Raw genomic sequence first — 16090 nt, 5'->3', positions numbered from 1 at the left:
TCCGTTGTTTAATCGATCAGACATGTGATAGCTGGGCTTTGGCTGCACGGGCAGTGAGATCCCAGGCTGTGTGTATGTTGCCCCTCACTTGAGGCTGGCCCCCGGCTCACTCCCGCAGATGCTCCCACCCTGATGAAGAACACCACTCCCAAACACAGTCCCCAGAGAGTGTCTCTGTGTCCTCATGATCTTGTCAGGGTACCTCCACAAGGGGCCTCCCTTTACATGACCCCCTGAAATACGTGATGCCTATAATCGGCCAGCTGCCTGTGTGTCCATGGCCTTCTTTGATTCTCCTCCCTGGGGATAGGTGTGAAAACCGAAGCACCTGGAGTCTCAGGTGAATCTGTGGCAGAGTCAAGTGGGAACCCAGATCTGGTGACTGTCTCCCCCCTAAATTGTGAGCCCTGGGGAGGAAGGGACCATGCTGTCCCCATCAACCAACATCCCCAGCACCTGCTGACCAGCATGGAGTGGGCACTGCGGAAGCACTAGATGAATGAATGGTGGATGAGTGAATGATGAGTGGCGCCCCTCTAGGGGCCCTGGAGTAGCTGGCCCAGAGTTAAGGCTCTATAACTATTTGTTTCCTTTTCCTGTTCCTTTGCATGCTGTTCAGGTTACCAGCCTGAGCTCAGAGGCTGCCATCTCACCTTGGGTCTTGCTCTGATTCAGCATCTGCCAATCATGATGTTCTTGGCCTCCGGTGGCATTTGGGTCAGCAGTGACTGTCTGACCTGAGCACCAGGCTCAGCACCTGACACGCTGCATTTAGCCTGAGAGGTTTTGGGTTCTGGTGACAGTTCTGATACTGAGCTGCTTTGTGGTCTCAGAAAAGATCAGGCCTAGGACTGACCTCAGGCCCTCTAGTCTCTGGGCCTGACTTTTCACATTAGAAAGACTGGCCAAGATAAAGTGAGTAAAGAAGATACAAGAAAATGCTTTGAACTATGGAGCAAAAAGGTAATCACACAAGAATTTCTGGTTCCCACTGTGGGTCAGAGAGGAACAATTTACTTTTTGATAAAGAGCAAGCAGGTGAAGATCCCCTGGAGTAGGAAATGGCAACCCCGTCCAGTATTCTTGCCTGGAGAATTCCATGGAGGGAGGAGCCTGGTGGGCTACAGTCCATGGGGCTGCAAAGAGTCAGACATGACTCGAGTGCACACACACTCACACGCAGGTGACATGACCTGCTTTTGAAAGTTTCCTTCTTCATAAGGGTCAACACTCTTCTGCAAAAATTTGTGTTTTTTAAATTAATTAATTAGTTTGGCTGCACCGGGTCATAGTGAGACATGCGGGCTCTTTGATCTTCGTTGCGGTATGCGGAATCCAGTTCCCTGACCAGGGATCGAACCCTGTCACTCTGCACCAGGAGCACAGAGTCTTAGCCACTGGACCACCAGGGAAGTTCCACCATTAGCTTTTAAATTCCCAATTCTCTTTCTCTGTATAACATTACATTTATGTATTCATCTTCTTATTAGGATAAAATTCATATAACATACAATTCACCATTTTAGCTATTTTTAAGCATTACACGAGGTGGTGTACAACTATCACCACTCTCCCAATCTCTCTTAATTAGCAAATGGCAAAGAGGGGAGTAAAAACAGCACTAAGGATGGTACACACAGAGAAGCTAAGAGACTACCCACAGTCACACAGCAGACAGTCCCTGGGCTGGGACAAACAGGGCCGCTCACCTCAGAGCTCTAGTTTGCAGGGTCCAGGGCTGGTTCCCATCCTGGAGGTTGTCATGGATTTCTGTATCTGCTGTTCTGTGCGTTCTGGGTCCACTCCACCCTTGGCCCTGCTCACCCGACAGGCCGCATTCCTGCCCATCTGTTGTTGATAGATGCAGCAGGTGAACGCTGCTGAGGGGAAATCAAAGCGCAATTTGAAGAGCAGGCAGAGGGCGCGTGGGCCCCCAGGAGGGTGGGGATGCAAGTTCCAAGGCTGCTGTGAAGAAAGCATCTACCCTACCCAACTGGTGCTTCAGGGCACCATGCCGATAGCAGCTGATGCTGGAATTTCTTGGCTTCCTTATCCTGGGATTGACTTGCCGTCAGATAGAGTTGGGGCTTCCCAGGTGGCTCTAGTAGTAAAAAAAAAAAAAAAAAAAAAAAAACCCCACCTGCCAATGCAGGAGGCATAAGAGACAAACGTTCAATCCCTGGGTCGGGAAGATCCCCTGGAGGAGGGCATGCCAACCCACTCCAGTATTCTTTCTTGGAGAATCCCATGCACAGAGGAACCTGGTGGGCTACAGTCCACTGGGTCACAAAGAGTTGGACACGACTAAAATTTTAGCACGCACACACATGTTCTAATCAGTAATTTGCAGAAGAGGAATCTGCAGTTCGAGAGGGAAGGTGACACTTCGTCACCCAGGGAGGAAGGGGCAGAGCTGGGATTTGAACCCAGAACTGTCAGACCCCAGAGATAGGTTCTCCGTGTATTTATAAAGTGGGGTAAGGGGGCTGTTAGGCAGGATTCAGCATGCTAGTGAGCAGAGGGGTGATCCTCAAGACATGGCCTTTGTCCTCCTCACTCCAGAATAAGGGAAAGAGGGTGACCCTTCAGCATATCCCAAGTTCCATGAGAACAGGAGGGCTCTATCACATTTATCACTATATTACCTTGGTACACAGTAGGTGCTCAAGCAGTGATTACCTGGAGGATCTGTGCACTTACTACATGCCTAGTAACCTCTAGACAACCCTGCAATGGAAGTGTCACTGTTCTCATTTTGTCGCAGGGCACCGAAGCTCGGAGAGGCAGCCCACACTGGCTCGAGGACCCAGGGATCAACACGGGACAGCCACAACTGCGGTTCTGCATGCTCCCAGCTCTGAAGCCAGGGGGCCTCTGCCCTGAGGGTCTCCGTGCTGACTCCAGTACTCTGCCAAATGCTGGGCTGTGTTGCCTAGATCCTGAGGGCACCAGATCTTCAGGGATGGGGGCTCGAGGGCTTTAGGCCATGGGGGGAGGACAGAAGGACAGAAGGACTTAGATGGGGGGAAGAGACAGAAAGGGCATCTCAGGCCAGGGGAAAAGCCTAAACCTCCCCTGATGCTAAGTGCCCTGTCTCCACAGGGAGAGCCTTCTCTCTCTGGATCCAGAGAACTCCCATTCCTGGAACTGGCTGCTCTCAGGGTGCTCTGGAGGACTTAGGAGCAGCCTCCTAGCTTCAGCCAGGCTGGGCGGCCAGGCAGCCTCAGGCAGGCACTGCAACGGCTGATTTGTCAAGTGATGTCATTTCGGCAAGGCTTGAGACAGTCGGGCTTACCTTCACCTCCGGTACACGTGGGACCGTGAGGTCATCCTGAGGTCGTGAATGGTGTCCCAGGCCCAGCTCAGCCAGGTGACCTTGGCCAAATCCCTTCATCCCACCCCTAACCTCACTTTCTTTAGCTGCCAAAAGAGACCAGGAAGCGCTTCTCTGTAGGATTTTCCTGAGGATAAAATGAGATCCTCTCTTTTTTTTAAGAGGTTTTCTTTATTATTTTTGGTTGCACTGTGTCTTCATTGCTGCATGCAGGCTCTCTCTAGTTGCGGCGAGCAGGGGCTGCCTGTAACTGCGGAGCCCAGGCTTCTCTTTGTGGTGGCTTCTCTTGTTCCAGGGCACGGGCTGCAGGGCACTTGGGCTTCAGTAATTGCAGCACGCGGGCTCAGTAGTTGTGGCACACGGGCTTAGCTGCTCCACGGCATGTGGGATCTTCCCAGACCAGTGATCGAACCCATGTAACCTGCATTGGCAGGCAGATTCCTATCCACAGTACCACCAGGGAAGTATGAGGCCCTGTCTTCAAAGTGCCAGACACCTCAATAAATCCTAGGGGTTCCCATCCTGGCAGATGGGGAAGTTGAGGCCAAGAGTAGCTCATTCCCGGGTCTCACAGCAGTTCGTTCTGGCCTACTTCCTCTTCTAGGCCAGCAGGGCCCTGACCTTCCTGGTAGCTACATTAGGCCCTTCTCCTCCTCCTTCCCCAGGCTGTCTGGTACCACCTCCCCTACCCTTTGAGATGGTGACATGGATGCCCTCTCCCCATGAATAACCTCAGCACTCTGCACTCTCAGATGCTCAGTAGATGCCCTTACTGGCGATGCTAAAGGTCCATATCTGCATGACCTGGGATCTCTTTTTCAATCAAATGACAAGTTTCCCTAAACGTGACCAATCCAGAGGAGATTTGCAGTGGTAGGTGGTGCTAGTGTTAAAGAGCCCGCCTGCCAATTCAGGAGACTTAAGAGATGCAGGTTCGATCCCTGGGTCAGGAAGATCCCTTGGAGGAGGGCATGGCAACCCACTTCAACCATGGACAGAGGAGCCTGGTGGGCTACAGTCCACGAGGTCGCAAAGAGTCAGACACGACTGAATGACTTAGCATGTACCTGGAGTAACCTTTTTTAATTTTAATAGTTGAAGTATCTATCAGTGTGTTTACTGTCTATGACCATTTACTGACATTTCATGGGTGGGAAATGATAAAAATAGATTTGAGAATTACATTTATTTAAGTTCAAAGAGGAGTCGGTTTAAGGGGAAAGTATCGGAGCAAATAATAATGTAGGTAGTATGCAGGTGTGACAAAAATTATCAAGGTGAGATGCAAGAAAACTGCAAGGAGCACCCATGAGATGTGTGACTTTGGTTCTTTCTCTACACGTGTGCCTGTGTGTGACCTGTGATGTCGCTTGTCCTGTTTAGGCTTCATGCCCCTCACCTGACCAAGGAAGGCAAAGGGAAGAAGCTCTCTAAGGATCCTCCAGTTCTGATACCCTAGGGCTCATGCAAGACCCCTGGCCCTGAGCCCCTCCCTTGTCATTTGTTGACTAACCACTGGAGGGCGTGAGTCACACAAGGTCTCCTGAGTGTATACCACCTTGGATAACTTGGAGTTGGAAACAGAGGGATTTTTGCTGGAAATGACCCGGTTGTTACCTAAGGTGGACAGACCTAGGATGGACCAGGATTTGGACGGCTTTGATCGCTGAATCCCTGGAGTATGACTCATGCTGGCAGGCACAAGCCTGGCACTTCACTGGTAGGCTGGGCACAGTAGGCGATGACCTGACCAGCTCTCGGGGGCGGGTCAGCCAGGAATTTTCTTTAAGGGCCCAATTTCTTGTTAATGCTTCCCAGAACATCATCCCTTTTCTGCCCTTCTTCGCTGCTTCTCGGATTGAGGATTAATACTTGGCGTGGCATCAGGGCAAGTCCTGAGGTGTGGTACTTCAAAGGTCAAAGATTAAGGTGCAATTAGTACCTGATTCTGTGCAGAGGACATCAGTAGGGGAGCAAGGAAGGACAGATAACTATCAAGTGTGCAATGCTAAGCTAGTAACCGCAACAGGCAACTGGAGTTCAACCCCACAGAGAAACCTAGGTGAAACCCAGACCTCACCCAAGGTACAAGACTTCTGACTGTTTGCCCGACAATTCTAGAGCATCACTTCCAGGAACAGGGTAGGGGCATTAACTCCCCAAGGCCTGTTATGGGCAGGGTAGCCTTCCTTGGCTCTGGAAAAGCCCACAGGCACAGAGATGCCAAGGTTGGACGCACTGCCATGAAGGATGCGGGCAGAGCAGCAGCTGCGCTGCTGCGAATGGGCTAGGGTTAGGTCAAACGGAAGACAAGTGTCTGGTCACTTTCTCCCCCACTTCAGCCTCTGAGGATGTTGGATGCTGATCCAAAGAGAAGGTCTAAATACCTTCTCACTAGCTTGGGTGAGCACATTGTCTTGGGTCCTCCCCTAAACAGCTGTGAATCTTTTGTCTGGCCCCGTGAGCTTGCTGGGTCTCTGTTTTCTCAGTTAAGGTTCTCTGCAGCCTTTCCAGCTCTGATATCTGGGTTTTTCTGAGTCTCCCCAACTCAAGTACATCTTGTCTCGGGTGCTCTTGGGAGAGTTCCCTTGTCGACTGGAGTGCCCTCCAAGAAAGCAGAGCACAGCAGTAACCAGCGCCAGTGACTCCAGACCCAGGCCACAGAGATGTTCAGGGCATCATTGCACATAAGGCTCAGAAACAACCTAAATGATCATCTTCAAGAAAGGCACCCTGGTCCAACTTTAGGGGCCAGGGTTATGGTGGACCATTACACGAAGAAATGAAGTATTTTAAGAATATCTTATGACAAGGAATAATGTTTATGGTGTCAGTAAAAACATCAGATTATAGTGCAGAGTCACCCCCTCCAAGTAAAATAAAGGCATAAAAAGACACGAGAAAAAATATTAAAAGTGGTAGAAATAAGGGCACTAGTTGCTTTCTTGTTTACTCTTCTTTGTATTTTCCCTACAAGAATGAGGGTAGGGCAGGGGGCACAGGCACCTGGAGAGGTTCTCTCAGAGTAGGTTGAAGCTTTGGTTTTTTAATATTTATTTTTTATTGGGCTTCACTGGGTGGGTCTTCATTGTGGCATTCAGGATCTCTAATCGCAGCACGTAGGATCTAGTTCCCTGACCAAGGGTCAAACCTGGGTCCCCTGCATTGGGAATGTAGATTCTTAGCCACTAGACGACTGGGGAAATCCCAGAGTTGATGCTTTATTTCCTCCTGCCCAGGGAACGTTCCTCTCATGTTACTGTAGGAGGGAAATTTGGCCTTTGGCATCTGACACTTGGATTTGTCCTGCCTCATCCTGGTCCCTATTTCAATGTTCTCCCCTTCTCCTGGGAGGTCCCCAGCCAGCCACACCTTTGCATAAGTTATTCTCTCTGCTTGGATTATCCTTCCTGGCAACTCCCCATCCCCACCCTTCTCAGACTCTGCTCTACTTCATGATGCTGTCATCTCTAAAAAGTACTCCTGACCTTTGATCCCCAGGCTTCCCTGGGTTCCCCTCCACCTCAACATTAATCCTACTCTTTTAGTTGTGGACTCACTCATTTGTCTCCTCTATGAACTGCGAGTTCCTGAAGGCCAAGGCAACATCTCATACATCTCTGTGGCACCAGCACTGTGCCAGACACATGGTAGATGTGTCAAGAAAATTTCTAACTGAGACATGATTCACACGTCATAAAATCCACCCTTTAAAAGTGTACAGTTCAGTGGGCTTTATATTCACAAGGCTGTGTAACCATCAGCAGAACCTAATTCCAGAACATTTCCATCACCCCCAAAAGAAATTCCATATCCATTAGCGTCATGCCCCCTTTCCTCCTCCCTCCCAGCCCAAGGCAACTGCTAGTCTGCCCTTTGTCTCTATGGACTTGTCTATTCTGGATATCTTATATATATGGAGTATGTGACCTTTGTGTTTGGCTTCCTTCACTTCAGTTCAGTTCAGTCACTCAGTCGTGTCTGACTGTTTGCAACCCCATGGACTGCAGCACACCAGGCTCCCCTGTCCATCACCAGCTCCCGGAGCTTGCTCAAACTCATGTCCATTGAGTCAGTGATATACAACCATCTCATCCTCTGTCGTCCCCTTCTCCTCCTGTCTTCAATCTTTCCCAGATTCAGGGTCTTTTGCAATGAGTCAGTTCTTCACATCAGGTGGCCAAAGTATTTGTGCTTCAGTTTAACATCGGTCCTTCCAATGAATATTCAGGACTGATTTCCATTGACTGGTTAGATCTCCTTGCTGTCCAAGGGACTCTCAAGAGTCTTCTCCAGCACCACAGTTCAAAAGCATCAATTCTTTGGTGCTTAGCTTTCTTAATGGTCCAACTCTCACATCCATACATGACCACTGGAAAAACAATAGGTTTGACTAGACAGACCTTTGTTGGTAAAGTCATGTCTCTGCTTTTTAATATGCTATGTTGGTCCTAGCTTTCCTTCCAAGGAGCAAGTGTCTTTTAATTTCATGGCTGCAGTCACCATCTGCAGTGATTTTGGAGCCCAAGAAAACAAAATCTGTCTCTGTTTCCATTGTTTCCCCATCTATTTGCTATGAAGTGATGGGACCAGATGCCATGATCTTAGTTTTCTGAACGTTGAATTTTAAGCCAGCTTTTTCACGTTCCTCTTTCACTTTCATCAAGAGGCTCTTTAGCTCCTCTTTGCTTTCTGCTATAAGGGTGGTGTCATCTGCATATCTGAGGTTATTGATATTTCTCCCTGCAATCTGGATTCCTGCTTGTGTTTCAGCCAGTCCAGCATTTCGCATAATGTACTCTGCATATAATTTAAATAAGCAAGGTGACAATATACAGCCTTGACGTACTCCTTTCCCAATTTGGAACCAGTCCATTGTTCCATGTCTGGTTCTAAGTGTTGCTTCTTGACCTGCAAACAGATTTCTCAGGAGGCAGGTCAGGTGGTCTGGTATTCCCATCTCTTGAAGAATTTTCCAGTTTGTTGTGATCCACACAGTCAAAGGGTTTTGCATAGTCAATGAAACAGAAGTAGATGTTTCTTTGGAATTCTCTGGCTTTTTCTATGATCCAATGGATGTTGGCAATTTGATCTCTGGTTCCTCTGCCTTTTCTAAATGTACTTGAACATCTGGAAATTCTTGGTTCACATACTGTTGAAGACTAGCTTGGAGAATTTTGAGCATTACTTTCACTTAGCATAATGTTTTCAGGGTTTTTTCATGTTGTAGCATGTATCTGTACTTCATTCCTTTTTATGACTGAATAATAGCCCATTGTATAGACATAGCACATTTTGCTTATCCATTCATCAGTTAATGGGCATTTAACTTGACTTCATTGTTTAGACATTTTGAATAATGCTGCTATGAATATGTGAGCACAGTTTCATATGAAAAAATATTTTCAGTTCTGTTGGGTATATATACAGGAGTGGAATCGCTGGGTCACAGGAGAACTTCACGTTTAACTTTTTTTTATTGTTTAACTTGTGGAGGAACTGCCCTAATATTTTCCAAAGGGGCTGCCCCATTTTATGTTCCCACCAGCAGTGTATGAGGGTTCCTATTTCCCTATTCAACCCTTGCCTGTCAACTATTGCCTGTCTTTTTCATTATACAATCACTTCCTAGTGGGTGTGCAGTAGTCAATGGACTTCTGATGAATGAATGAGTGGCTGGCCAATGGATGGGTGGATGGACATGTAAAAGTAGGTGTCAGTCCCTGAGCTCCGAGATCTGATTTTGGTGGAAGAGCCTGATCCTCCGGCTCGCTGGGGGCCTGCACTAAGTGGGGACACAGCAATCTGCAGCCTGCCCCCACCCGTGGCTCCAGACACCCCAAAGCTGCCTCAGTCTTGGGTGGCTTACAGCACGGCTCTGAATGGGACCTGTTTCTGGGTGGGGCTAGCTTGTAACCCCTCTGGGCCTTGGTTTCCTCTTCTGGGTAATGAAAATAAAGCTCAGCGTGTGGAATGACTGTAGGATGAAGCGACGCACGTAAATTGTCCACAAAGGGCACAGAGTGGGCGGTGCCTTTTTCCAGACTGTTTTCTCAGAAGTCTGCCCCATCTGTGCATAAATGTCACTTCACTGGTTAACTGCTGGACAAGAATTTGAGAAGAGGGGGGTGGTGGAAAGGGTGGGTGAAAGACTGGAGGTTTACAGATAGCAGGGAACAGCAGCGGGGGCAGTGCAGACAGTCCTGGGAGGATTATCACAGGCCTCCACAGGGCACTTTCTCCCAGTCATTTCTGTCCTCAAGCTCTCCGGATTTTCAGATCCCCGAGTCTTCTATGTAGGCCCTCGAAGGGCATTGGTTGGGATCGCTGGGGGGGTGGGGGTGGGGGTGAGGTACACCTGAGCGATGCTGATTCAAACTCAACTGCAGGTCTACAGGCCAATCTCATGGAAGGGTGATCGGATGCCAAGATCTAGGATGGCATATGGGTTATCTGTTGTGCCCAACGTAACAGATAAATAATGATTCGGAGCCTCTCGGCAGGAATGAGTTTAAGGTTCTGTACTTTAAGGCTCAGCAGGAAAAAGTAGCTGTACCTGTCCCAGCTCCGGAGTAGGGCGTGGTCAGAGCAATGACCCACATTTACTGTTCTAGACCAATATAAGGTGAGCTCTCTGTTGGGTAGTTTCTATGTCGCCTAAGCAATTTGTTGGTTGGGGCAGTTTAAAGGTCAAGAGAGATTCAGAGAATTTGCTGAAGTGACTGAGGGTGGTGGCGCCCATGGCTTCCCGCTCTAGCTGTCTTCCAGAGGCTCTAGCACGTGCCAGAATGTTGTGTCTGGTTTATGGGAAACCTGGGCAGAGGTTTACAGGAAACCCCGGGCAGAGGGTATCACTCATGCACAAAGGCCATGGAGTGCCGTTAGAGCCTGACCCAGCTGGGGGAAATTCTTGGCTCATCTGAATGGCTTCCAGTGAGCCAGTTCCCTGGTTCTGTGTAACATGGGGCCACAAGCCTCATGGGGCTTCTGGTCCAGGTGATCCGATAGGCCCTGATCAAGAAAGTAAAGGTGCATGTGGAGGAAATGTATGGTCTTAGTTTGACCAGAAGAGAAAACTGCAGCCTGTACTGGGTGGAGAGAGATGGAGAAAGTACACTCAGAGAGGTGCAGCTTTGTGACTGCAGCTTGGATTGATCCCTGTTTTGTCTGTGAAAAAAAAACAGTCACTCAGTCATGTTTGACTCTTTGTGACCCCATGGACTATAGCCCACCAGGCTCCTCTGTCCATGGGATTCTCTAGGCCAGAATATTGGAGTGGGTAGCCATTCCCTCAGAGAAGGCAATGGCAACCCACTCTAGTACTCTTGCCTGGAAAATCCCATGGATGGAGGAGCCTGGTAGGCTGCAGTCCATGGGGTCGCTAAGAGTCAGACATGACTGAGTGACTTCACTTTCACTTTTCACTTTCATGCATTGGAGAAGGAGATGGCAGCCCACTCCAGTGTTCTTGCCTAGAGAATCCCAGGGACGGGGGAGCCTGGTGGGCTGCTATCTATGGGGTCGCACAGAGTCGGACACAACTGAAGTGACTTAGCAGCAGTAGCAGCAGCAGCCATTCCTTCTCCAGGGGATCTTCCTGACCCTGGGATCGAACCTGGGTCTTCCACATTGCAGGCGGATCCTTTACTGTCTGAGCCACCAGGGAAGCCAGTTTTGCCTGTAATTCTGTGTTAATTGTTTTCTCATTAATACCTAATTCCCGCTGGAGAGACTCCTAGAAGTATTGGGACATCTGCTCTGGCTGACACTTCTGAGGAATTTCCTGGGCCTATTTCCCTGCTGTGTACCACGTGATCCCTCCCGGTCCATTGGACAAGGGTGGGCACCTCACCCTGGGGCAGCCAGTGGCCTCGAATGTGGACCCTCTGCCTTTGAGTATTTGAACTGGAGACAGAGGAGCAGCAGTTGACAGCAGTGTAGACCTCCAAAAGACCCCAGAAAGAAGAGAGAGGGTGGGAGGCAGAGGGCAGAGGAAGCCACCAGTAAACAGAAGTCTGGGGTGGGGAGCAGAGGCCAGATTGCAGGACGCCCCAGATGGGCAGGGTAGGGGAAGCCCAGGTCCTGGACATGACTACCCCAGGTCCCGAACTCTCCCCCAGGCTTTGTGACTCTGGCCATGTGACCCAGCTTCCTTATTGCCCAGAATATTCTCCAATAAATTCTTTATTCCCCAAAGAAGCCTATATGAGAGGCTTGTGTTTTTACAGCTCCCTAACAAAGCCTAACACGGGTATTATTGCTTTATTGAGAAAGTTTCCTATTTCACAGTAAAAATGGAAGCAAATTGTTTATCAGGGACTGAGGAAGGAGAGGAGCTAGACGGTGATAAGGCTCGATGCTGGAAAGTACCCTGACTCCGCATCTTCCGGGGCTCTGGAACAGATGGCTTTGCCGCAGTTCCTGTTGGAAAGCAATCAACCTTTCATGGCCTACTAAGCAACTTTGCTGCTGTTGCTGCTATTGCTGCTGCTGCTAAGTTGCTTCAGTCGTGTCCAACTCTGTGCGACATAGACAGCAGCCCACCAGGCTCCCCCATCCATGGGATTTTACAGGCAAGAGTACTGGAGTGGGGTGCCATTGCCTTCTCCAACTAAGCAACTTTAATGAAGGCCAATTTTATGATTGCCTTTGCACTCACCTGTCCTCCCTGGGTAATATGGAGGTAATATGCAGCTTCTCTCACCATGAAGCTGGAGAAGTCCAATGCTTGCTCGAAATTACACAGCATCTACCACCTGACTTGTTTAACAGTTAAAAATGAACAGAAACCTCAATTAAACAGACTTGGGAGATCACACAGCAGAGTTCCTCTGACCTGTGCATCTAGCAGAGCCCAGCAGGAAGAAGAAAGACTCCTCTTCTTTCCTGGCAAGCACTCAGCCAAGGAAAGCCACAGACACTTTGTTTGTACAGACTTCCCAGCTTCCTTTGCCCTCTATAAAAGCAGTCTTCTTCCCTTGCCTTGCAGAGACTTGCACATGGCTCTCGAACCCCAAATTGCAATTCTCTGCTGATCCCAAATAAACCCATCTTTAAAAAATTAAAAAACAAACCCATCTCTGCTGGAGAAATATCTGGCAATCTATTGATTTCAGGTCAACCAGACCTTCCGTGCGCTTCTCAGCTTCCACTCCACTTCCCACACACTAGGTCTGCAGTCTGCCTGAGGACCTGCAGCCTGCCTGTCTTCCCTATTGTAGCTCAAAGTGATGAATCCAAGAGCCAGGAAGAACGAGGGAGGATCTCCAGGGCAGGTAATTCCTGAACAGAGCTTTGTGTTTGAATTAGCATTGGTTTTTCTTTCTTCTGATGCACAGACATATGAGTGTTAATACTTGTATAAATTCATGTGATCACCACCATATTCAGGATACAGAACAGTCCCATCACCTCGCCAAACCCACCATACTCCGAACCCCAACTCCCTGGAACTGTTATGTTCTCCGTCCCTATGGAGAAAAGTTTTGTCTTTTATAGATTGTCGTATAAATGGAATTACAAAGTGTGTAATATTTGAAACTGATTTATTTCACCCAGCATAATGCCTTTAAGCACCATTCATAGTCTGCTCCATTCTGTTGCAGAAGAGGAAGCCACCGTATGGACAAACGACAGTCTAACAATTCATCCACTGAAAGATACTGGGTGGTTGAGTTTTTGACAGTTATGGGGAGAGCTGCTGCAATCATCTGTGTGTAGCTTCTTGCATGAACGTAAGTTTTGTTTCTCTAGGTTATATGCCTGTAAGTGGAATTACTGGGTCTTGTGGTAAGTGTATGAGAAACTGCCAAACTGTTTTCCAGAATGACCATATTAAGAATTCCCTGTTGGTCCAGTGTCTGTACTTCCACAGCAAGGCGCATGGGTTCAATCCCCGGTCAGGGGATTAAGATACCATATGCTGCGATGTGGCATAAATAAATAACTAAATTAATGCAAACAGCTTGTCACCTCTTTCTAAACAAACAAATCAACCCAGAATGGTTATACTGTATCGCATTTCTACCAACAATAATGAGAGTTCCAGTTGCTCCACACACTAGCCAGTACTTACGATTGTCAGACTTCTGTTTGTTTAGTTTAACAGGCTGTAGGGTTATCTCACTGTGGTTTCGCGTTTCCCTAGTGACCAGTGGTGCTGAGCATCTTTTTGCGAGCCTATTTGTCATTTGCATATCTTCTTTGGTTAAGTGTCTGTTTGAGTCTTTTGGTCTTTTTAAAAATCTGGTGTTTGTTTTCTTCCTGTTGAGTTTTGTAAACTCTTTATATACTCTGCATACAAATTATTTTCCAGATACGTAGTTTACAAATATGTAGTCTCTCAGTCTTTTCAATTTCTTTAAAGTGCTCTTACAAAGCAAGTGTTATTGATTTTGCTTTTTTATGGATCATTAAGCAGAGTTTTGAAGAACACATCCAAAGGATTCTAGGCAAAGGTCACATTACGTGCAAAGCAGCTCAATACTGCTGGAGAGGAGCGTGTGGGGTAAGGGGTAGAGGGAGTGACTGATCATAGAAGGATCAGACCCCATGTCTCCAGGATGCCACACCAAGGAGTGAGGACAACTTGTCCTGTAGGTGAGGGAACTACCAAAGGACATGGCAATTGCTTGCTTTTATTTTGACTAACTTTTAAAAATGAGTTTCTCATAGGAAAACAAAGAGCAACAAAAAGACAGTTAAAACCCTGCGTGATCCTACCACCGAGAGGGGAGGTACACTCATTAACATTTGGGCTGGTTCTTCTTTTCATACACACATGTACACATACATTTTTTTTTTTTTTACAAAAATGAGGCCATGTCATCATACTGTTTTATAACATGTCTTTTGCTCTTGCTCAACAATAATATCTGTGAACAGTTTTCCATATCATTATTTTTTACTTCCTCATGTCTTCAGTTAAGATTATTATTTTTTCGGGCTTCCCTGAAGCCCTGGTGATTCAGCGGTTGAGAACCTGCCTATCAGTGCAGGACACCGATGTGAACTCTGACCTGGGAATATCCCACATGCCATGGGGCGACGAAGCCTGTGGGCCACAGCTACTAACCCCTTTATTAGAGCCCGGAAGCCACAGCTACTGAGCTCACGCACCACGATGCGTGCCCTGGAGCCCAGGCTCCGCAACCAGAGAAGCCCCTGCAAACCGGCACAGCTCAAAGAAGAGTATCCCCCACTCATTGCAACGAGAGAAAGCCAGAGCAGCAACGAAGACCCACTGTACTCATAAAGAAATAAATAAAATAAATTTTTAGAAGATTAACCTTTTTTCTTTTGTTATATTTTAATGTAAGATTTCATGCATTTAAATTAAAATGCCCAACATGAAAAACATGATGATATTATGAACTACCATCTGGTTAAAGGATAAGAACACAAACAATGCATCATCTCTGCGGTGAACACGTGTCTAGTTCTTCCTATGTGCCAGATGCTGTTCTTTATATATATGAACTCCTGTCCTCTCCAAACAGCCCCCTGAGGTAGTGACATTATCTCCATGTGACAATGGGGAAAGGTACAGAGAGGTTAAACCAGCTTCCCCAAGACCACACAGATAGTGAGTGGCAGAGATAGGACTGAAACCTTTGGGTATGGAAACACCAGGTGGTGGCCATGGAGGATGAGGGGGCACAGGGGTCAGGGGTGACTCCTAGAAAGCTGCTGTGACTGAGGAGCAGAGATGCCACTTACTGAGCCAGGAAGATGGAGGAGGAGCTGATCTAGGGGTAGGGGAAGGTCAGGAACTCGAGGTTGAAATGCCTGTGGAACAGGAAGGTAGACATGAATGAATGTCTGCAAAATGGAAAAAAGAAATGCGTGAATGAATGGAGAAATGACCCACTCCAGGCAAGGACATCCACAGCAGAGCAGCAAAAAACTCTGATCAGTCAGGTCAGGGAAGCCATAAAGCTGCAGGGTCTAGTTGAAGAGGGTCACAGCTGTTTACAACAGGGAGACACACAGACATACAGGATTTGGGAGCAGTTGTTTTCACCAGTGTTTATCAAGTACCCAGGGTATGGCAACTGCTCCATCCACAAGTTACTGTCTCTACTCTGAACCTGGGATTGGGGGTCCGGTGGAGACCAGCTGGGAACAAGGCACATTCCTCAGCGGTCAGGGCAGGAGGGAGGTGGTGGGATGGGGGATGCTTCCATCCTTCTTCTCAGAAGACAAAGGGCTCTTCATGATTTAATTAAAAATGCCCATCAAAGGCCTCAGAAGATAAGGGCTAGTTGGAATGAAATAAAAATTGCTGGGGTGAACATATTACCAATTTAATTTCATTCTGGGGGCATCTATGAGGCTCCAATATTAAAGAGAGAATCCATCACTAAATCCCCATCTGTCCTGCCACGAGTGAGTGAGTGAGTGGGTGGGTGGATGTCAGTCGTGTCCGACTCTTTGTGACCCCATGGTCTGTCTATGGAATTCTCCAGGCCAGAATACTGGAGTGGGTTGCCATTCCCTTCTCCAGGAGATCTTCCCAACCCAGAGATTGAACCCAGATCCCCTGCATTGCAGGTAGACTCAGACTCAGGTACCGTCTGAGCTACCAGGGAAGCCCCACCCTGCCATACCGGGGGCATTTCTGAAGATGTCCAAGTTCTGTTTGAAGAGGCCTGGGGAGCTTTTAGCAACTGAGCTCATCTGTCCTTTGTTTCTCAGTGAGAGGAGAGCTGTAGGGGGTGAGAGACTCTAGAATACAGCCGACACTAGATTAGTGTA

This window comes from Bison bison, unplaced genomic scaffold (assembly GCF_000754665.1).
Source record: "Bison bison bison isolate TAMUID 2011002044 unplaced genomic scaffold, Bison_UMD1.0 scf7180017864472, whole genome shotgun sequence".
In the NCBI taxonomy this organism is placed as follows: Eukaryota; Metazoa; Chordata; class Mammalia; order Artiodactyla; family Bovidae; genus Bison; species Bison bison.
Note: the sequence above shows the minus strand (reverse complement) of the source record.